This window comes from Condylura cristata, unplaced genomic scaffold (genome assembly GCF_000260355.1).
Source record: "Condylura cristata isolate star-nosed mole 26May11 unplaced genomic scaffold, ConCri1.0 scaffold00031, whole genome shotgun sequence".
Lineage (NCBI taxonomy): Eukaryota > Metazoa > Chordata > Mammalia > Eulipotyphla > Talpidae > Condylura > Condylura cristata.
Window position 1 is genome coordinate 21,037,727 of NW_004567132.1, and position 23,980 is coordinate 21,061,706.

At 38.4% G+C, this 23,980-nt stretch overlaps 1 protein-coding gene across 3 annotated transcripts in view; it reads left to right on the top strand.

The window, feature by feature from the left end:
• CTNNA2 (catenin (cadherin-associated protein), alpha 2) overlaps positions 1–23,980 on the top strand; it is a 1,016,972-nt gene that overhangs the window by 521,621 nt on the left and 471,371 nt on the right. The window lies entirely within an intron of this gene.

Here is a 23,980-nt window from a genome sequence, read left to right on the forward strand (position 1 = left end):
TGACACATGACATAGCAGACTCTCCTATCACATCTGCTGTTCCCCTCAACAGTATACTTCTGTCAGTTCTGCTCCCTCCTCTGTCTCTGGTGAATCCTCCTACCACCCCAGCACCTCTGGCCTGTACCCCAGTTCTATTTGCATAAATAAATAAATAGTTAAAAAATAAAATAGAGGCTAACTCATATTAAGGACTCAGCATTTAATTGTGACATGTTTGGGCAAGTGGTTAGAAAATGACCTATGATATATAACAGAGTTTAGTAAACTTTTTCTGTGAAAGGCTGGACAGTAAATATATAGGGTGTGGGCTACCTATAACTTCTGTTTATTGAACTCTGCCATAATAGCATAAAAACTACCATTAACAATACATAAACTAATGGTCATCACATTGTTCGAATAAAACTTTATTAAAAACAGGTAGTGGGCTAAAATTGGCCTGTTAACTATAATTTACTCACCCCTGCTTTTGACTATGGAACCATTCTAGATGTATTATGCGCATGTGTTTTATAGCATTAGTTGTAAGAGATTCATTAACAGCTCCTATATTAACAGTTAAGGAGGAGAGTGACATGAATAAATTGTAGTATTTAAGAAGAAAAGTAAAGTTCTCTGAACAGAACAAATGAAGAAGTAACCAAAGTATGTGATGTGTATATTCATGTGTGTTTGTGCACGTTTGTACACACATGTTCAACCCAAAGACTTCCAAAAAGGTTTAGAATCTCAGAACTTGAAATAAGACACAGTATTTAGAAATAAAAGACAGTCTTGGGAGACTATGTTTAGGTATTTTAATATGACAGTTTTTTTTGGGGGGGGGGATCGATTGAAAAAAAACAACTATTCGAGGAATAAACTTGGGAATGTAACTGCCTGCTTTCATGTGAGGACAGGGTAAGTTTGGTGTGTCTATCAAGTAGGTTTTCTTGTAGGTACTGTTGAGGTTCAGAAAAGATAAATGTAGAAATCTTTAGGGAATGGAAACATTGGTCCTAAGAAACTATCAAATTCTCATTTTCTTGACAGCTCAATCTCCAGAGAAGTTCACTGTCTACCTGTATTTCTCCAAGTGTCAGACAAATAATTTATGTCTTCTCTTATGGGTAGATTCCACACTTTCAACCAACTAATAAATAAATAATTCATTCCCAGAGAGCGGATGCTAGAACTGTATGTGGCGGGAAAACATATTTTACTTTCCTTGTTCATATATTCAATTTATGCCAGCAACAAACACACTTGTCAATCCTGGAGATTAGAAATGAGAAAATTAAGAATTTTGAGTCAAACTCTCAAAGACTCTTTGCCAATATATTTCATTGCAAGAGTGCATTTATATTGTGAAGGTGTCAACTGCTAGCTAAGCACAAGCTATTAGTCATTCATCTGGAAGAGTGTGATAAAAGCTAAAGATTGTCAAGGATATCTTTGTGTTGATACTTAAACCAGAAAGAAGGGTCTACTTTGTATTAACAAATGGAGAGAATAGAAAATAAGATACATAGCACTCAAACTGGAGTTCTTAATTTCTAATGGAGAGCCTCTGTGAAATAGTTTGATTTGTCCTAGAAGGAACATATTTTACATAAATGCCATCATTATATTGATGGTTTACTGACTCACCCACCTAGGATTTCCTTTGGTTTTTCACTTGGAGTCTTTTACAGTTTTGATAGCATTTGTGTGTGTGTGCACGTGCAATGAGTCTCCAACAATTGATTCCAAAAATGACTCACTGAAATGTACAATTCTTCATGAAATGGCACTGATCTTTTTATGTAGGTGGAGTTCTGATAATATGTAGAAATCCCCACACCCTAGTCCCTTGTGAAACAATAGCTGACTTTTCCAGATCAGTAGGCTGGAGTTAAAGGTGCTATATGGCACTCTAACATTGATCCTAATTTGTCTGTTGAGTGGATTTCCTAGACACTGTTGATCATACAGAAGATCAATCTTTCCTAAGAATGAAGTCAAAGACAGTATTCCCAGTAAGCCTTCTGCTCATAATGCTGCATTTCATGTGTCATAATGCTGCATTTCCTGTGTCATATCAGACATCAGAGTCTGTTATCTTGCCTCTGACTCTGAAAACTAGAACTGATCATACTTATATTATTTGACTATACATAGTCCCAAATCTTAACACTAACTCTGTGTGTGTTCATTATAATTATCTGACCTTATTTTTAAAAAAGGGAGCTATGTAGAAAGGTTGTTTTACAACCTGGAAAGGCAGGTTAAGAACCCAAAAGCTTAGAATTTAAACCATTTCATCCCCTGTGAAAGATTGTGTTGAGGTCTCTCAAAAGACTAAAAATAGGCTTGCCATATACGGCAGCAATCCCACTGCTAAATAACTCCCTAAAATGTAAAAACAATATTTTTAAGGTATGTAAGTGAAACCTGCATCCCCATGTTCAGAGAAACACTATTTATATACAGTAACAAAAGCAGATGAGTGGGTCAAGAAGTTGTGGCATACGTGGTGTGTGTGTGTGTGTGTGTGTGTGTATGGACTTCTACTCAGCAATCAAAAAGGCAAACTCACACCATTTATAACAACATGGGTGGAGCCAGAAGGGGTTATGCTATATGAAGTGAGCTAAAAGAAGAACAATATATACCAGATGGTGTCACTTATAAGTGGAACATAGGAGAACCAAATTATCGGAAAAAAGACAGACTTTTAAATCAGCCCTTAACTGATCATAGATCAGAGAGATAGGAGGAAGAAGGAGAATGAGAGGCCTGGGGAGAGAGCACAAGAATCGGTGGAGGAGGGTTCTGGCTGCTTCCATGGTGGAAGCTCTACGGTAACATCGGAGGGGGGGAATTCTGTACTGTCAAAACATACAACAGTGGTACTCCATAACAATTAAAAATAAATAAATGGAAGATATCTTGTCTCTTAACCAGTGAGACAAGGTCATTTTCCCTTCTGTTGACAGTTTACATAGAACATAAGAGTTTGTTTTATTGCTCCTTATTTTGACAATGCATTATTCTTTTGCTAATGAAATCCCAACTTCAGGAATTTACTTTTACCTGAAAATGAACATTTTCTTAAAGCAACTGCTATCTTGTGGCTGTATCACTTCACTAGAAAATGAGTATGGAAAATAAATAGTAATGTAGGGGAATTGAAGCCTTCTAGGGGCAATCATGATTGAAATGAGGCAAATCTCAGCTTTCTGAGATGGTTTTTGGTAGCTTGGAAGGAAAGTTTCCCTTTCCATATAGCAGTTTCTATACTCTGCCTTTCCAAATAGTAGAAATTACAAACTTTATGAATTGGCCTTATATTTATGCTTCCTTAACTCGTGTGAAGACATGATTTGTTAGATTTAATAAGGCCTTGATTGCAGGTATCAGCACACAGCATTGACTGAAATGGGGTTCCTTTTGGTAAAATGCAAGCTGTGTGAAATTCATGAAAATGCAATTACGTTCTAATTTACTCAATGCCACTGGCTTTAATTAAAGTAGATCATATTTCAGTGAAGGAAATACATGGTTCTCTTTAACAAAGGAAGTAGAAAACACAGGAAGGAAATTTACTATTATTCCTTTGAATATTAACAGAGTATAGTTAATCTTTAGCTATTTTTTTTTTTTTTACTAAGTATCAGGATAAAAGTCAGCCCCCTCAGCAGAGAGGTTTTAGGAACCTTGCCAAGCCAGCTTGTCTGCCTCAGAGCCCAGCAGAGTCTGATCAAAGGCCCAGAAAGGGTATCTCCCTTTTTGTATTGATCTTAATTCTTCATCATCTGTCAACGTCCACATTTCATCTTCTTCGTCTACTGCTCGAGATCTATCAAAGAATAATACTGAGTTGCATAACAACCCAATGGGTTGCCTTCAGAGTTACCAGACCAGTGGTTTAGTTGAAAAGTAATGTGGAGTTCTGAAAGTACAGGGAGATCTAGGGTTATTTTAGTACTGCTGTCAAAATATCAGTCAATTTTCAATTGTAGTGCATTGGCTTATTTCTTAAGTTAAGCTCATCATGGTAGCAAATGCTACTGAATTTGCAGGCATCTGGAGTGTGCTATGCCCAATATCTGCCAGGGAAGAAAGCTTTTACTAGATTCTGGTTATACTGCACATGCATACCATTAACCCAGGTTGTATCACATGCCTATGATATGGCAGGAGAGCGCACCTGGGATTGGGAGTGGGGTAAACACCAGCTAGAAGGTGCTTCCATCACAGCAAGTATCTGGAGTAGAAGGTGAGATGGTCACAGAATGGTCTATTGGATAGACCAACATCCATGTTTGCCCTACCACTCAGAACTCATTGTTAGTTTTGATACACTCATGTAGGCATGAAATTTTTGCAAATAACTTTATAGGTCAAGATCATTGATCTTGTTGGCTTTCGAAATGCATCGGTCAGCTGACATTCATAAAGGCATACAGAGTTCATGCAGTATGACTGTGTTTGCTTCTACCAAGGGCTCCTTAAACCTTTATATTTTTCTAATATTCAAAGTGAAATGACTCAGAATCATGTTTAGAGACAGGTAGTGACCTATAAGTAAATGTTTTATTCCACAGGGGGAGGAGTGATTAAAGTTTGGGTCATGAAAGTACCATGATGACAATTCTTAATGATATCTCCAGTGGACCATGTAAGACTGTGAATTTAAAGTGCAACAATTTGTGCTAACAAGGTTAAAATGTGGCAAAGACTGACTATGTTTTAATGTGCTGTAAGGAAATTAAAAGCCTCTGGCACTCCAAAAAGCACTAGCCTTTGGTTTAGACTGAAGTGCCCATTACCCACGAAGGTTTCGTCAATCATTATGCTGATAACACAATGGGTAATTGCTAAGAGGTCCTGCATTGCTGAAGAGGAACCATTTTTAATTCCATTTTCTTTATTGAACCAGACAGAGTTCCTGTGTGCCTTTTTCTTTAATAGTAATTTTAATTTCACTGATTTTTGCTTCCTTTCACAAGTAAACTTACTGATGATAGTCAATAGGCTTTTATTCATTAAGAATAATTGCTGAATATAAGTTCGCTTGCCTGAACATTTGTAAACAACTTTCAGTATAAATCTTGTGAGAATTTAGGTGTTAGTCCACGATTTTATATCTGGTTCAAGTTTATTATCTCCCGGAGATCAGTATGCAAATTCTATTGATATACCATAGAAACACCTTTGGGATACACTACTGTCTAAGAAGATTTTTGATTAAAAAGAGAGAAAAGGAACCTTAACCATCACTGGATACTATTCTCTACTTTTAAAACTGATGCAAATGAGACTCAGAGGTATTTCTGTTCTAATATTAAGAATTACAGTAATTCTTAGATGCATTTTAACCTCTCCTAGTTACTCTTTGTATTTGTCATAGGGCTTCTGGTAGGTGGATGTGAAAGTCTAGAGGCATTAAGAAAATATGTATTCTGGAAATTAGCCTGGCATAGTTGCACTAAACTATCTTTCAATGTCCACATAATATGTTAGTGAGTAATAGTTTTACAAATCTAGTTTTCTCATTTCTTACTTGGTACATACCAGCAGTCATTTAAGTGTTTGCTACTTGGAGCAACAGTCTTTAAAAGTTTCTGCATTTCATTTCATTGACTATTAGGAAGTCTGGCAGTGATTTAGGGTCATCGTTATTATGAATCATGGTATTAAGATAACACTGCTTCCCATTGATCCTGCTTTCCTATAATTCAGTTTTCATTTTTGTGGAGTGATTTTAAAGACATATATCCGGACTTACCTACTTTATCAGTTTGTAATTCAGTGGTGGAATAGTTGGTTGGAAAAGGAACCATTGACATGTGGTTTAATGGTCTTATAATAGCTATGTCTCATGCACCTCTATGATGGATAAAACTAATGACTAAGTGGAGTATGTAGTGTGAATCAGATGCCAGCTTTGGCTTTTTTTTTCACATGGTCCAACATGGCTAAAGAAGACTTCAATTCTGTGGAGCATAGCATGTAGAGATCTAAAAGATATAGTTAAATTTATAGAAAATGCTGAGGGAAACTATTTCATATGTCTGGTTTTGCTTAAAAGTTGAACTCTGAGGCCCTCTCTTGTGGCGCAGAGTGTTAAAGCACAGTACTGAGAAGCTTAAGCCACTTCAGCATGAGTTTGAACCCCGCCTGCCCTGGAGGTGATCCATATGGCATGGCAGACCTCTCCTGACCCGCCCGCTGCTCCCCTCAGCAGTGTACTTCATCAGACAGCCTGTTCTGCTCCTCACTCTGTCTCTGGTGAATCCCCTCACCACCCCTGCACCTCTGACCTGTGCCCCAGTTCTGTATGCATAAATAAATAAATCTTAAAAAAAAAAAAAGTTGAACTCTGCTTCAAGAGCTACTCTAAGGTAATACTCACAAGTGAAAACAGCAAGTTCTGAGAAATGGCAAATTACTGAAATCCAGGTCAAGGGTCAAAAGACTTAGATTAGAATTCATGCACTAAGCAATAACCCTTATTAGTTGTGTGACCTTGAACAAGTCATGAGCCTTCTCTGTGCTTCAGTTTATTAGTATTTATAACGGGAATGATCATTATTACTAATTATACTCTTTTATGTGGTTCTGTGGAGTTAGGTGAATCGTTGAAGGCACTATAATACTATAGAAATCTAAGGAACTATTAATACCTACCAGAAGAAATGTGCAAAAAAAAAAAAAATGGTTATATTGGGAGGCAATTTTCCATAATAGTATAAGGATCATTGAAAGTGTTGAAAGGTAACTAAGAAAACCTATTATAGCTCCCTTATTTTGAACTGAACTCTAGTGAACTTAAATGATTGTCTCAGTCCCATGAGCAGTAGAAAACTAAAATTTTGGCCTTCCAGCTTTTTATGACATGTTCCTTCTTGATTATCACATTGAATTTATCAGTGAGCACCTATAGGAAAGGAGAATACTATGATTCTAAAGTGAAAATCAAACAATGATGAACCAACCTATAAAAGTTTACTGAATTTCTAGACTTTAGTCAACCTGGTGTGAGGTCCACTGGGAAATAATGTATTTTGCCCGGAGTTGCTATTCATCCAAGAGGAGGATCAGAGATGCCCTGGGAAATACAGTGATAATAATAACAAAACCCAAGCTGCACACTTTATAAAGTACTATGGGGAAGAAAGGCAGGAGGCCACAACAGAGACAGAACAGGGGTACTCAGTTTTTGGCTCAGGGGTACTTGAAATTCTAGGTGTGTGACTTAATGCTCTAGTTTCACTGATAGGAATTATTCAGGACGCTTGATGAATCCAAACATTGTGAAAGTTCTTTGCAAAGAAAAAAATGGGTCTGGGTTGGGATTGAGAATCTCTCAACTTCTCTCTCTCTCTCATTTATTGGCTCTTACACTCCGTCTTTTCCCGTGTTTACCAATAACTACTATTTGCAAACATGTGTAGGAAACACTTATGTAACTGAGTGTTACATAAGTCTATTTTCTTCCCGAATATTTGAGGACTAAAGTGGACAATAGTAATTTTCAAGTTTTTCCTAGAGTGAACCTATACTACCTATTAATTTTACACATTAACCTTCCTTTGAGGAAAGTGGCCAGAAACTTTGCTCTCATGCTTATAGGTAAGGCTGTACTCATTAAATATTTGCTGCGTTAATGAGTGAATTATAAATATGGAGATTATAGGTACATAAAAGTAGTTAGTTCTAGTACAGAAATAGTCATAGATATCCATGCAGAAAAGTGTGTGTGTGTGAACCATGGTAATGACAATGTGGAATGGTCAGAAGATGCACTGGAAAGGAAAAAACCTTTCAATTAATAAGCTCCCTGAGCTTATCTCAAAATCAGCTCATTTGTCATGGTTTCTTTCCATCATCCAGAAAGACAAAGTTCTACTCTATGCTTATGAAAAACAAGCTAAAGCTAATCAGTTTCAAATGCAAGTCTCAGCTCTGCTCTCTCTGTGCATGGTGCGGTATGTATGCATCACTCATACCTTCCTTCTGGGGGCAATGTCAGCTTGGTTTGTCCTATCTCCAGTCAGCACACACTGACTAGAGCACACTCCATGACCGCTTTCTGCTGTCTCACCAGTTGGAATTTCTTTTAGCTTTATAGGAGCCTAGCATTGTGCCTCACACCCCATCCAGTTTCCAGGTGTGTTTTCTTTTTTCACATGTTTTCCATGGAATATGGATGAGTCAAGTTATCCCAGTAACCTCTCTGAGAGGAAACAATACAGTGGAGTAGGTGAGCGCTAAGCATCATGGAGAAAGACATGTTGAGAGCCCATAGACGATCCACAGAAGTAATGAAAAGGCAAGAAAGAACATCTCAAGCTTATCCTCAAAATGCAGGAATCAACACTGGAGTTATTAGAGGAATAGGAAAAAAATATATAAATAAAGGAATTAAAAGAAGGCCTGAAGATTAAGATATAATGTTCTAGACACTGGTCTGGGCATAGATGAGCTAAACTGCTCTTCTGATGTCTACAGAATATGCTAGTGAACAATGGTTCTGCAGATGATCCTCCTTTCTCGCTCAGTATATATTGGCCTTGCCCTGCTTTCCTTCCTATTTTTATGACAAAAGTACTCATAATAGACCTTGCAAAAAGCTTTGAAGCCTAACAGTGAAACACGCACATGTGAAATAACCACCTGGAGAAGGAAAATAGGATTTTACAAGGATGTTATTGAACTCCTTTTAGACGTTTTCATAGGTTCCGCAGCAATAGGGGGCTTGCAGTGGTGGAGAGATGGCAGGCCCATATCATTAGCTCAATAAAGAAGTCAGCAGAGGGGCTAACAGAAGGTTCAGCATCTGAATTGGCCCATCAACTGAGTTCAGGGCAGGAAGTAAGCATAATAGAGTCCAGTTTGGCCATATTTCCTTTCATTTAGCTCTAACCCAGCACCCAGCCCAGCTCTGCCAAGACTTTGACCTTTCTTTACACATCTGAGGTGGGTGGTTTGGAGTTTGGCTGTGTGGGAGAACTTTCTGAGATACTTTCCCTCAAGTCCTTTGGTTCCTTTAATTGACCCAATAATTAATTGAGATAAAAGAGAAGACAGATTTAATTTTCTGAGTACAGATGTCCATAAGCCATGAAAACTTGCAATAATCAAAATGACCAGTTTATATATCTTTCAGACAAAGAAGCAAGGAATTTGTGAAGCACAGAGGACAAAGAAAGTTTGAATTTAGACATCTAAGTGAGTTAAGCAGAACTAGCTTATGCAGCTTCCTGTCCCCATCTCTTTGTGTAGAAAATGCATGTTACACATTGAGATTTATTGCCTGCTTTTGGGGGGAACAGAGAAGAGGAGGGCCAGAGAAAAAAATCCCACTTTTAGGAAAAAAAGAGGTTTCGGATGTCATTCATTGACTATTTCTGTAATTCAAAATAGTGCTACTTTGGCATATCTTGGGTAGCCTGATCTGTGAACTGAGAGCTAGAAGGTGAATTGGAGAACAAGGAAACCACCTCCAGGCGTTCACAAGCTCCCCTTTCCTCTTCTCTGACTTCCATCCAGAGATTTTAGACTTGAATTAAAAAACAACCACACTGAGAATATGCCTTGCCCTTGGCAGAAAATGTTCCGTTGAGAAATATTTTGATGAAGTATCAAGTTCCTGTATGTCCTTATGCCTCAGGTCTACTGTCTGACCTCTGCTTCTACATGACCTGGTCTCTGCCCTCCATGTCACACTAATGTGGCAAAAGTCACCATCAATCCCAGATGCTTCTTTGCTTCTAATAGTCCTAATGGTTGTATTAGGATTCAGCAGCAGAATCCTAAGATACCATTGTCCAAATTCTACCAGTGAGGGCATTGAAGAGCAGAAGCCTTATGTTAGCTTCTCAAGCCAATGTGTCAAGAAGGTGTGTATATAAATGTGACTCTATACTTTATAACACATGCTTTTCATTAAATATATTCCAATATTTGTTACATACTATACTAAATATCTTCTCATACATTTTGTGAAGAATGAAGTTGTCTGACAACATTGGTATTTGCTTCCCTAACAATTTTTGTTGCGTTTTTAAAAGGACGAGCTTATTAGAAAAAGGAGAAAGAAAAAAGAGAGCCACCTTCATAGTCACAGATAAACAGCTTGAGATGAGAGCTTCTGCTACCCAAATTCTAGAGCATCAAATTCTATAGAGTCAAAGAGATCTGGTCAAGTTATGATTTTTCAAGCTCAATACCCAAGTGTATAGAATTCCTATGCATTACCTGGCTAAGGGATTAACTGAAATCCTGTGCTTTCTGATTAAAAATGCAGTTGTTAAGAGTTTGTCAAAAATCCAGTCAAGTTTTTTGAACACAAGCAGGAAAGAATCAGGATCATGTCAAGGTCAGTGGTGGGTTTGTGGAGGAAGTGGGGCAGGAGAATGAATAGACTTGAAAAGCAAGAGGTAGAGCTGAGAGAGGAACAGTAGCCAAGGCAGAGGTGGAAATTAGCATGGTCTATTCCAGGAACAATCAGTGTTGATTTGCAAGCTCTGAAGAGAATGCTAGTACCATTTCATACATTAATGGAATGTTTTTGGAAAGAACATCAGTGGACCAGTTTGGATGAGAATCAGTTCTAGATTTTAGTTTGTAATGATTGAAATAGAGCAAAACTAGGACAGCAGAAATTTAGAATTTTAGATAGGGTGTCACTCGGCTCAAATGACACTCTACAGTAGAGGAAACTGAAGTGTCAGGAGGGATGTGCATTATCCTGTGTCATTCAGGGTGACACATCTGAGGTTAAGCCCCAGGCTCCAGTTTTCAATCCATTGCCAGTCCCACCGCACCAAAATGATTTCTCAGCTGACATCCGAGTGACATTGATAGTGACCTAGCATTGGGTCCACACAAAGACAAGCATGACTAACATGATCCCGGGTGCACAGATTCAAAGGAGCTTTAGTCAGCTCTTAGATAAAGACAGATGAGTTTTACCAGGTCATTTCACAGCCTGCAGGTATGCTAGTGACTCGTGGAGCTACCTAATCAGGCTACTGCTGCACAGAAACAGCTTCTCATCAACTTGTGCATAGTACAGGTGTCACTTTGCAAACATCAGAGTTTTCATTTCTAATCCCAAGTGGCTAATCCTTCAGAACATTGACTTCAATCAGTTAGAGTTGTCGTGTGGAGTGAAATCCACTTGCTTTTTCTGCACTGTTGTGGAAAGTTGGAAATACCTGCAACCTGCTGCACATGACATCTTTGTGGATGGCCAAGTGACATCCACACACAGACCAGTAAAACTCCATAGGCTATATAGTCCAGAAGGAGAAGGACATCAGCACCAACAAAATGAGAATACACCCTCACCTTTTTAAATAAATACAAACAATAAATATTGGAAAGTGCTTTGCTTTCATTTGTCTTGTGCATGTCTTCTGTAAATGTTGGCTCCTCCTCTCTTACCTGATAGAGAAATTTTCTCGTTCTTGTGTTTAGGCTTTTGTCCTGTACTGAGTTATGTTGATTCTGCTTTGTCTACATTTTTTTACCTTTCTTCCTTGTTTTCTCTTTTGTAATCCAAGTTACAAATTATTATATATCAGGCAAGTTATAAAACTTGCAAAAGCGTGGATGTAAATCATGGTGTATGGTCAATAATGTGAGTTCAGAATTTCATGAATGTTTGAGTGGGTAAATAGTTACATGGATAGAAATTTTAAAACTCTTTTCAGTTATTAATATATATCCCTTTTCATCTTAATGATCCAACTCCTCTCCTTTTCCTTTTCTTCTGTCTTGCCCATTCTTTTGCTTCTCTTGGTTCTTAACCACATCTCTACTCTAACATTCTCTCTCTCGCTCTCTCACTCTGTTTCTCTTTCCTTCTTCCTCACCTTGTCAATGCCTGACCTTTTTTGCCTATTATTTACACCAAAATGTGATTAAATCATGACATAAATTCTCCCCATAGTCTATTGTTTTTCTCATATTCTAGCAGTCAGAATAGATAGGGTTTCATTTGGCTCAAATGACACTCTACAGTAGAGGAACCAGAGGTGTCAAGAGGGATGTGCACTACTCTGTGTCATTCAGGAAAATGCAGAGATGTGGAAAAGGGAATGGACTGTTTGAAGAAGTCAGATGAGCTTGTAAAAGCCACTTGGGGAGGAGGTGTTGGAAAGAGAAACTGTCTTTCCGGACTTCCTACAATGCAGCTTCTGGTCACAAGTGTGGGTTGTTGCTATGATTCATAAGCATTGTTTCCCATGGTCTCTTCTGACAGAAGCCAGGACATATTCTTGGAGAAAGCAGACATAAGGACTAGATTCCATTCTTTGACAAGATTCCATTCTTGCTAGTTAGCCATAATGAGTTAGGGAGCCCTTGACAGAAGTATCAATACTAAAATTCAAATGTATAGCCTGTCTGTTTGCCATTGCCATTTACTCTTTCAGATCAAAGAACTATTATTGGTTTCTATGGGAAACTATAAACAATAGATGGTTAAATTTTAGCTGTAACCATGTTTGTTACTAATTGAACACCCTAACTTACTATCTGGTAAAAGAACCTTAGCTATGACTTTTAGGAAAGAATAAAATCAAGACTAGGATAGAAAATGATGTGGAATGCACACTATAGACTGAATTTGCTAGTTTTAAAATGATTAGTCCTACCATCCAACCAGCCAGCAAAGTAGGTATGCAAATCAGTGTAGCATAATAGGTATGCAAATTGGTTACAATTTGCAATTTGTAACCAGGTGTGCACCCAAAAGCTAGGTTATAGCCAAGCTTATATACATGAATAATTATTTGGAGCCCAGGACTTTTAAACATTGGACTAGCTGTCTCTCATGTCTCCTTCATTATGTTCCTGGAGAACAAGAACAGAAAATAAGGTTGAGGTTCACAACTGAAAATTAGCTCTTGAAGTTGTCATTTCACTCAGGTGATTTTAAAAGGAGATTGCTGTTGAGGGAAACAGAGTCAAGACATTAATAGCAAATGTGTCATTTCTATCATTTACTGAAGTGCAGCTTTCTGGAACTCTGGGCCATCAATTAGTGTGGGATTTTCAGAGATCATTAGCCTAAAAGAAGATATTTTTATTAGGAGTAGGGGAACTTATTTTTAGCTTAATATGATTTCTGTGGAACAGTACTTATTGGCCAAAAATCTCTGAAGTCATTGATTTCCTGAAATGTCAATTGTATTTTATGAAATGTTTTGCAGTCTCTTAGAATCAGGCAATTGTCATGGCTTTATCTGCTCAGTGGTTTTGATGTAATATGCTGACAAAAGTAGCAAGATTCATATCGGGGGCAATGGTCAAGAGGATGAGTTTGGGCAAAGGAGAAAGAACAAATTTGGGAAACTGCAGGAAAAGATTAAAAAAATCTCAGGATATCAGCTTCTGGGAGATATTATGTTGGATTTGAAATGTGTTTGACAATGCAAAGGGCAGATCCAATCAGGCTATGAAAACAGACTTCTGGTGCTTCAGTGGCACAAAAGGATTAATTGCAATTTCCCCAAATGTGTTTGCTCATTTGAGTGACTGGTGTTAACCAGTTCTCAGCCTGGTACAGTGAAAGGCACTCAGCTGTTGGTGTCAGCAGGCTGAGGTCTGCCGGAGGATTGACACAGTCAGCCTCTGTGAGCTAAGTCTAGTTCCTTCTCTCCCTGGGTTTTGGCTTCCCAGTGAACAAAACTGAGATAATGATGTCTGCCCTTCAGCCACATGGATGTTTTTGAAAGCAATGTTAAGTTTAAGATGGGGAATTAATGAACCACATTTCGAATTCCATGCACTGTTTCTACAACTCAGTCAACTCTGGGCACCAGAAATGCTACAGAAAATAATGCCAGCAAAACCCACAAATTTCAGAATCCAAGCATCAGGAGCAGTCTGCCAAGTACAGATGCTTGGCCACTCTTTTTTTTTTTTTCCTATAAGTTCAAGTGGTCCTAAAACTATATCTTTTGGTATTTTATTTTTTCTAAATATGTGGCTTCAGAAGTGATTCCCCAAAACTGCTGATCCATGGGTAAACCAGATTTTGACACAGAGACTAGGTTTAGGAATTATTTTCAACATTAAAAGAAGAATATCTCCCAGCATATTCATGTACTACCTGTCCATTAGCTTTTGAAAAGAGATGTGCTAACATCTTTCTTAATATAACCCATGAATCGGAGTATTGCAGACCAAATAAGTAACATTGTGTGATATATATAGCTCAAATGTAAAACTTCTTTTCAGTCTTGTTCGTTCATGTCAAGATGTGATTCCAAGATGAGATTAAATGTGCAAGAGGTTTGGTGAAATACATTTATAAATGAGAAAGAGGTTCAGGAGTGGGAGCAGGTAACAATAAGGAAATTCTCAGACCATGGTACAAGTCTGAGATCTATGGCTGGAAAGACACAAGGAAGGGTGTTGATTGTATAAGAAAAGTCTTGAATTTCACTGTGATTGTGAAGAAGTCTCCATTAAGCATGTGTGGATCTCTGCAGAGACCTGGATTGAGCAGGAATGACCTGGCTCTAGTGCCTTCCTTATGCTTAATTACTTCAAATGCCACAGCAATTTCAAAGGGGTGAGTCTCCTGTCATTTGTGCGCCTAACAGCATATTCTCTTCCATAAGTCAGAATAGGGCACACCTATGCTCACTCCAAATATTATTGACATATTCTACCTCTGATCCCTGGGCCCTACATTATCACCTCCAGTGCCAGATGTCCTATTAGTCAGGCCACATACTACAGTCAACTATTCCCATTCAACCCCATATCACTAACTACTGTATGCTGCGACCATTACTGTGACTAGACATTTTTAGGCATTAGTCACTGTGTTAACTGCTCTATGGGAAATATCCACTCACCCTTACCACAACCCTCTGATACAAATATTATGAAAATCTCCACTTTACATATGACACTCACACAATAAAGAACTTATTGAAAGCCACCAACTGTGAGTGGTGGTATTTTCCCTCAAACGTGGGCCCATCTGGTCACTTGACAATGCCATTGTATGTCCAGCCATTCAATACACACGCCCTACAGGCCTCTGGAGCTCAGACAGGATGCTGGGAAAGGGCATTTTGTGATGATCAGTGGACCATCATTCTCAAGGAAACATTCTAGAGGAAGAACTGAGATCTAACACAGAAGTTAGGATTCCGCTCATGTGAGATAAACAAACTGGTGCTCAGTCTTGGCGGATGAGAGAAAAATACCAATCTTTTGAAAGGAAGGAAAGAAATCTAAGCAGACAAAAGGATGTTTGACCAGGCACAGTAGTTCCAGAGAGAACTTAATGGCATTTTAATTTGTCTAGGCTTTTCCCATTTAGTTCCCCAATCAGCTTTCTGCTTTAAGATAACATCTGGTTGTCTGAAAACCTTATAGTTCTTTACACACCACTTAAAATCATTATGTTGCAAGGAAATCAGTTACAAAGTATAGTTCAACTAATTATTACAAGTGAAGTCCTGGAATTTCTGAAAGTTTTACATTTTTATAAATTGTACATTTAAGGTGAATCTTATTATATGGCAGTTTGTCATACAGTTACGTCAAAAGCTGTGGGAGTTGTAGTTGGGACTATCTCCCTCCATTCAACTTGAATAATATCTGCTATGTGTGTATCAATGGGAAAAGATGTTTGAAAATAATTATATTGAAGAAATAAAAGTCATGTATACCCAGATTTTGTATTTAGAAACAGAAAAAGATTAATGGACGAGACTACAATTCCATGATAGTGCTTGCTTTTAATGAGGGAGAAGAATCTAGAACAGGAACAGGAGCTTTAATTCTAAACAAGTACATTATCAAAGAACAACTCTGATTTATTAATGATTGTTATTTATTATATTTTATGGTACTTTTCAAATTTTCCACTATCAAATTATTTTAATGTTAATTGAAATAAAAAAGAATACATGAAATCCACATGAATAAGGGATGGATTAGATTTATAGGACTGGACCAGCTCTGGAAAAATGGGCCAATTCACTTTGAGATTAAAACCAGACTAATAATGAAGCTACCCAAGTGTGAAATTTCAGAGACCTACATATAAAATAACATACAACTTAATATCAGGAAATATGAATAGTATTCATTGTGTTGTGTTGTATGAATAGCAATTTCCAGGTTTTGATAATGCACTATAGCCATGTAACAGTTATCATTGAGGGATGTTAGGTGAAGTTTCTACAGAACTTATTGCACTAATTTTGCATCTTCTTATGGATCTAACTATTACTTCAAAACTAAAAGTTTACAAATGGTAATGAAGGGATATAAAGCTATCAAATAGCAAGATATGCCCATTATCCTGAAGGATTTTAGTAGCCCTGTATTTTTAATAGGTGTGTAGCTTTCTGCTACTGACAGCACAGCCCACAGATCTCATGGCATGGGTCTTCTCCACCCATCTCTAATTCTAGGCCTCATTATTTTTTTAATCATTAAGGAATTTATACATTCCCACTTTTCTTAAACTTGCTTACATCTTTATGAGTAGTCTTTCCAACAGAAATCTTATGTAGCTCATAAAAACAAAATTCTATGCTATTTAATTTTCTGAGTGACTGCTGTCTGTTTTGTGATATGCATAGATGACAAGAAAGCTTGGCAGTTGCTGCTAGCTGGGGGAGCTTGAAGGGAAGAACTAGACACACTGCTGCTGAAGGCTTTGTGTTGCCAAACTTTATGAAAACCCAGGGTGGTCCCTGAATGTAAATGGGGGATGGTGTCTCTCATAAATAGGACTTGAAGACTGGTAAAGACAAGAGTGCCTCTCTACCCCACCACACCCTCAACTTCAAGTCTCCTTTCATGGGTCTTGCCTCCAGATCATCCCAGTTTAAATAGAAATGGCACTTAAGGAGACAGATTCATTGATTCATTAGTGCGTGTTTATGCTATGCTAGCCAAGAGCAACATCTGGAAGCAACAGAACTCCCTTTGAGATGGGTGGTGTTAATATGTTATCATTGCTGTTGCACTGTCATATATTAATTCTTTAAATCTAGTTCAAACAAGAAACAACCCTGAGCAACACAGATACCTAGAATTTAACCTGGAATGGGAGATAGAAGATGGAGGTTGAGGTCAGAACTCCTGTAAATCCAGGCTTTACTAAGTCATAGAGACGAGACTGGCAGAATGCAGGTAATTATTTAGGTTAGATAGTAGATATATGGGATCTATTATACTATTTTGTTCTCTATTTAATTTATAGTGATATAGTTTCTATAGGAAATATTTTAAAAGAAAAAAAAATAGAGATCAGGTATACTCCTGTGGTATCACCGATTATTGGATGTTTTAATAATATTCAAAAAGAACAAAGTCATGACTCATATAAGATGAATACATTTTATTCGGGGCTGAATTGTTTTCCTCTTAAAAGGTTAGCTGAAGTCCTAACCCCCAAGACTTCTATCCTCCACAACTATGATAGAATCAATTTCTGTTGTTGTGAGTTTCTCCTTCTGTGGCACTCTGTCAAGGCAGCCCTGGGAAATTAACACGTGTTAAAGATATTATATAACTCATTGATGAGGAAACTGGAGAGGTGTTACAATTCAAATAAATGAAAACACAACTACACATGGTTCAAATGAGTGTTCATATAGAGAAATATCTTGGGTCTTCCACGGAGGGGAAGAGAAATCAAATGAGCCTCTAGTGAAGGAAAATTATTTACAAATATAGAGGCAAAAAATATTTTGCATCACTACCAGTTCCTCTACAATTTGAGGAGTTGTAAAGTAGCTGCTGTTAGATCAGAATCAAATAATTTTGAGGTATGTCCTCTTGACCCTGGTTATTTGAGAATGAAACACAAATTTCTTCCTATAAGACTAATAAAATGGTGTGATTTCTAAGATACAAATGCTCATTTAAAAAAAATAGTGGACAAGAAAGCTAATAAAATATTACTTTAAGATACTATATATATTGAATGTGTTGTGTTTTAGATAGTTGATCAACCACTCTCTGCCTCCCTTTTTCTCATTTACAAATCTGGAACAATACTAATAATACAAATCCATTGGGTTTGTAGGAAGGGTTAAATGAGATAATGCATGCAAAGTACTTGACAACTATAAAGTATTCAATAAATAATTTATATTGTTGCTATGATTAGTTTAGAGTGTTGGGAGAATTAATTGAGACAATCAATGGGAGCTTTTTGCATTATTAAGTGTTAGGTAACTACAGTTTAATTCCGTCATCATATCGCTAATTCTAATGTTGAACTTGTTTTAAGATGAATGTAAAGTGGAGAGATTGCAGAATAGACTAGAATCATGTCTGGGAGAGGCAGCGCTAGGAGGGACGCCAAGAGATGAGGAGTAAAAGTGAGCAAGAGTGGGGACAGGGCCAGAGGAGGCTTGGAAGAAAGATTGGAACCAAGGTCAGTTGGTGGCTGCTCTGTAATTGTGCTAAGTGCTGACCCTCCTCCAAATCCTTTGCTTAGTGTAATGACTGCTGTGATAGATGTGAAACCCACTAATGACCCAGCTTTTAAACCGTCCTAAGGGTTTTACAGAAAGTCCCTTAATCAACTCCAACTCCATCCATTTTGCTCTGAGCCCTCACTTCTGAGGACAGGCAGAGTAGGAATGGGGTATTTCTCAGATGCAGAGGACAAATGGAATTAAGTCATGATTGTGATTGGCTGCCTGTGCTGTTCCATTTATGAGACCAGCCTGGTCTCTTTATTTATTATCTCATTCAAAATAGCACTCAAAAAAAAAAAACAAAAGCCAATAAACAAACAATAAAAACAACCACCAGTTTGCCTTTCCAGTTTTGTTTCAAAGCCGTGCTTTTGCCATTTGCTCTGGGCTTGAAATTGTTCCTCAGATTTCCTCCCTGAAGGAGTTTACAGACACTGTACAAAGAAATTAATTAAGTAGATTTTCCATTTGCACAGTTTTAATGAATAAATGATGTTCCTATTTGTTTATCTGCTTTCTAATTATAACACAATTCAAAACATCTTGGTTTCCTGCATTCCGACAATGTTATTGTTATAGTGGTATTATTGCTCTCACACGGAGCAGATAATATTTTTTTAGCTCGATTCCAGGTGCAGTATTCCATATTTATTAAAGTATGATCTGCATATTTTACTCTTTTCATGTATTGCTTATCTGTACAAGAACAGAAAGCTAAATATAAGGCTCTGCTTCAAAGGACCTGGAAGGGTTTCGCAAGCAGCCTGAGGATTTGTGTTCCGATGGGGGAACCAGGTCCGACTATTGCAGTTCAACACCCCATAAAGGCGAAGGCTGGGGTCCAGCTAATGGGACCAAAAGTCACTACCCCCACACCCAGCAGGCTGTGGATGCCAGAAGGGTGTACTGTTAGAAGGGCTGTTGGCAAGGAGGGAGATATCAGTAGCTCAAAGACCAGTGGGGTCAGAAGCCCTGGGGGAATAGCACAGAAGCAAAGGAAACAGGCTCAGAGTCTATTCTTTCAGTAGCTTTTCAGGAGGGAAGTCTAGAGTCACAGTAGCCTGTGATGGCCAACATTTTGAGGCTTGTAGAGGAACTTGATGGAGCTGTGACAAAGGGCAAGGCCTCTCCATCACTGCCTTTTTGTTGTTCAGGACAGCATAATTAAGCACTCCGTGCACAGATTTGGGGTGGTGCAAACTTCAGTTTACGAGAAGTTTTGTATGACCTGATCTGTGCTCTGATAAGGCTGAACATAAGTATGATGAGAAATATACTCTCCTAAGGAAAAGATAGTTTTCATTCTATGCAGACTGACAAAGAGACTCCCATAAGGCTAGTTGTAACACACGAAATTTTTACTTACTATAAGGATGAACTTAAGAATGGTCAGAGATTGTTTAGATATAGAAGCTTGTTTTGGTATGTGGTGAATTCCTTGTCAAAGGGGGTAATAAAATATCTGATGGGAACATTTCAAGAAGATTTATATACTAAAATTGGAATTAACAGGTTGGTCTTAAAATGACCTCAAATTCTGGCCCCTCCCTGATGGCCAGCGGATTAAAGCACAGCACTGAGAAGCTCAATCCAATTCAGCATGAGTTTGAACCCCGCCTGCCCCGGAGGTGATCCATATGGCATGGCAGACCTCTCCTGTCGCGCACACTGCTCCCATCAGCATTGTACTTTGTCAATCTGCCTGTTCTGCTCCTCACTCTGACTCTGGTGAAGTCTCTCACCGCCCCTGTACCCCAGTTCTGTATGCACAATATATATCTATATATCTATATAGATATAGATATATAGATATCCTCAAATTCCTAAGAATATTATATAGATAGATTGAAATTCCGTGGGCTAACAGAAAGTTTCTTAGATAAATAAGTGTGAGGTCCCATTAACTAATGAGTTGTGCTGATTAAACACAACTGAGAATTGGGAGGACCTTATAATCCACCACCAGGATTAGGTGCTTATAATGAAATTCAAATCTAAGACCACACCTATAGGAATCTATGAGATGGATTTTGGAAGCTCCAGATCTCCTGTCTGAGTTCTCTAGCAATTCAGATAAATTCAGACATTTCTGCTGGGAATTCTGTATATTTTCTGACACTTAAATATGTTGTTGCAGTGTTGGACAACAAAGAGTTGAAAAGATGCTGGCGTCTCCCAGCATCTCACACTCTTTTGTGGGGAAACACATACTCCATTCCAATATGGCTTGGGAGGGAGGAGGGATGAGTTGCTGGACTTATGGGCTACTTCTGACAGAATGGATGAGTTCAAGCTGTTTTGTTTCAGTCTTAAGAAGGAGATGATGTGTGTAAAATTTATATGAGGAAAATTTATATGAGATTTTACCTCACATCTTAGAAGTGTGACTGACCTTCAGACTTTTGAGCTCTATTAACATGCAGTAGTGTCTTACACTGCAGATGAGGGACTAAACAATCAATTCACCCAGTGTCACAAGAATGACTGACTTTAGAAACATCTGAATTTGAATGGTGTTTTTGCTTCAAATCCTTCAGCTTTCTCTGATAACTTTCTTTTTTTTAATTTTTTAAAAAATATTTATTCGTACTGAACTAGGATAGAGGCCAGAGGTGTAGGGACAGTGAGAGGATGCACCAAAGACAGAAGAGGGAGCAGAACAGGCAGATAGATGAAGTACACTACTGAGGGGAGCAGTGGGCTAAACAGGAGAAGTCTGTTGCACCTGACCACCCCCATGGTCAGGGATGTAACTCTGCTGAAGCGGCTGCAGCTAGCTTCATAGTGCTGTGCTTTAACCCATTGCACCACCAGGGAGGGCCCTCCCTCCCTGATCACTTTCAACGTGAACATCATACTCCTTAATTTGGAAAGTAGGACAGTTTAATGATTAACAGCATAGACTCCAGAGTTCTATAGCTTAGGGACAAACACTGATCTTGAGTCAGTTACATAGGCTCTCTGCATCTTACTTCTTTCATTTGCTAAATGGTAGTATTTGTGTTAACACCCAGGTTGTCAAATTGTTAATAAATCCAACAAGTCAGCATTATATCAAGCATGAAAAGGAATAATTGGCATACAAATGTTATCAATACTGGGTTTATTTGCTCCTGAGTCCTTCTACCCATCACCCACTGAAAACAGGGATCATATGCTTTATGAGGACATCCACAGCCCCTCCTTACCTTCTAATGAGGCTTGGAATTGGACTGCAGGAATTATTCACATTCTGCTTGCACCATGGACTCTGAATAGCACTTAACTTCTTAATCCTTGATTTTCTCATCTATGAAATAAAGAGAATAAATGAGATAATACACACAAAGCATCTAATTGAGCAGAGCTGGCATTAAAATGTTAGATATCATTAGAAACCAATAAATTCTTATAAAGTAAATATTCGAAATGCTGATGGAAAATACCAAAATGTGTCCACATATTTTGCCCCCTCTCTCACAGTGCCAATCATGTCCCTGAACCACAATTTCCATGTCATGTGTCTAGGGATAATACAACCAAATGCTTACATCCCAAGAGGACCAGGAAGATGGATGTTTGTGTTTATAAAGTTGCTTTGAGCGACCGAAGGAAAATTGCAAGTGAAAAGTATTGTTCTCATCATGATTATTAATTGATCCCCCAACCACTCATCAGTTGGAATATGACTGGTCCACAGGCTCTGGAGGAAGATTTATCACTTGCCTCTCCAAACCTATGGATGCGCCTTTCATTAAATGCAATTATCTTCCAGCGAATGCACACATCTCAAGCCCGCCGCCTCTTACTCAATGAAATCATTAAACCTCTTTGCAGCAAGGAGCCGTCAAAAGCCACCTGATGAAAAATGGCCATAGATTGGTATTTGGGTTTAATTATACAATGTCTGTTCTTGCAGAGTTTCAAGGATGTCATTCTGTCATCTGCCCCCTAGGTTTTTCCTGTTCTTTTTTTTTTTTTTTTTTTTTACCCTGAGCTCCCTTGCTACTCTTCTAGGATATAAAATACAAGTGTATGCATTTCGCTGTCTCCTTTCTTAAGGCCATGCCATAGACAGGGAACTTCTTCTGGAGGGGTGGGCATTTTGGAGAGGAGGGTGGCAGGGTCAGCCATGTACAGATTGGCTATGTAGTCCAGTCCCATCTTGAAATCCCCACCATGAGAGAGAGCACCCAAAGAATTATGAATCTTTGTCTCCTAGAAGCCATGATTCAACATGCAATTCAATTTCTTTGGAGGCATTGTCAGAGCCTCTTTCACTAGCTGTAAACAGGATTGGCAAATAGAAAGTGAGGATAAGATTAGTGAAGTTCAAGGGAGGAATAAGGGTGTGAGGCTGTGATACACCACCCAGTGGGGAAGCTTGAGGCCATTATGAGTGAAGAAGTGTTAAAGGAAGAAGGAAATTTAACAAAAAGAAAGCAAGCTCTCTAGAGGTTAGCCTCAGACCAGCCTGAGCAGGGAAGTCTGGGAACACTAGCCCCAGTGATGTGACCTGGGACATGGCTGGGATCATGCTACAGATCACAATCAGGAACAATTTCTGTGAGTCCCATCAGCAAAGGAATACTTGAGGATGCCTCAGAGGACCTAAATATCAAGAGCAAAGAAGGAAGCAGAAATTGGCAGTCAGAGGGAAGCATAATGAAAGTGGCTGTCTGGAGTTAGAAGCTAGAGTATTCTCAGTTGTAATTCTTGGGAGTACACTGTGCCTCTGGGACATTTACTGCCTTGCACCAGCTCGCCGGTCCCAGAGTAACAGTGTGCCCATGTGTAGTCCTCCAGGTCCCTACCAAGATGAACTGCAGTTAATGATGCCATGTCCTCCAGAGACTGATCTCTGGCATCCAAGTGCCAGGACTGAATGGAAGTGTAGGTCTCTGTACACTTTGACTTAATGAGTGAGTGTCCTTTTTCAATGAATGTTTTCCAGAGTTTTACTCCTTATTCATTCACAAGCAAATTGAATACCTGCAAAGGGCAGTGGAATGTCTTGAGTGGTTTTGGGTAAAAGTTAAATCTCACTTCACATAGAGTAGATTATTCTATTGAAGCTGACAATAGAAGTGAAAAGTATAAACATCAAAGCTAAGGCAGCTTTAAGTGTAAGCTGAAGCTACTTAGGGGAGGGATCACATAATTGCAGTGAGAAGTTCTGTTTTGCCGAATATTTGAGTGGAAAAAAAATCAGTTCCAAAGATCCAGAAACTCACTTGTCAAAACATGACTTCACATTTTACTTGATGGAAAGAATTGAGATTTTAAAATATATTGGCATGATGTTTAAAGCAATCACATCTCTCCTTGGCTTGTCATTAACAATTGCATAAAGAATTTAGGGCAACAGGTCATGTTCCCGTTAGAAAGATGAGGAGCCTCCGGCTGAAAAAAAAAAAAACGACTCCCTGTATTCTTTCTCTTTGATGTTGCTGCTGCTGCTTAAAGCTTCTGTCATCTTTGCAAGCTTTTCTTTTAAGCTATAACTCTAGTGTCTCACACTTGTAAAAATATTACAAACATTGATGTATATT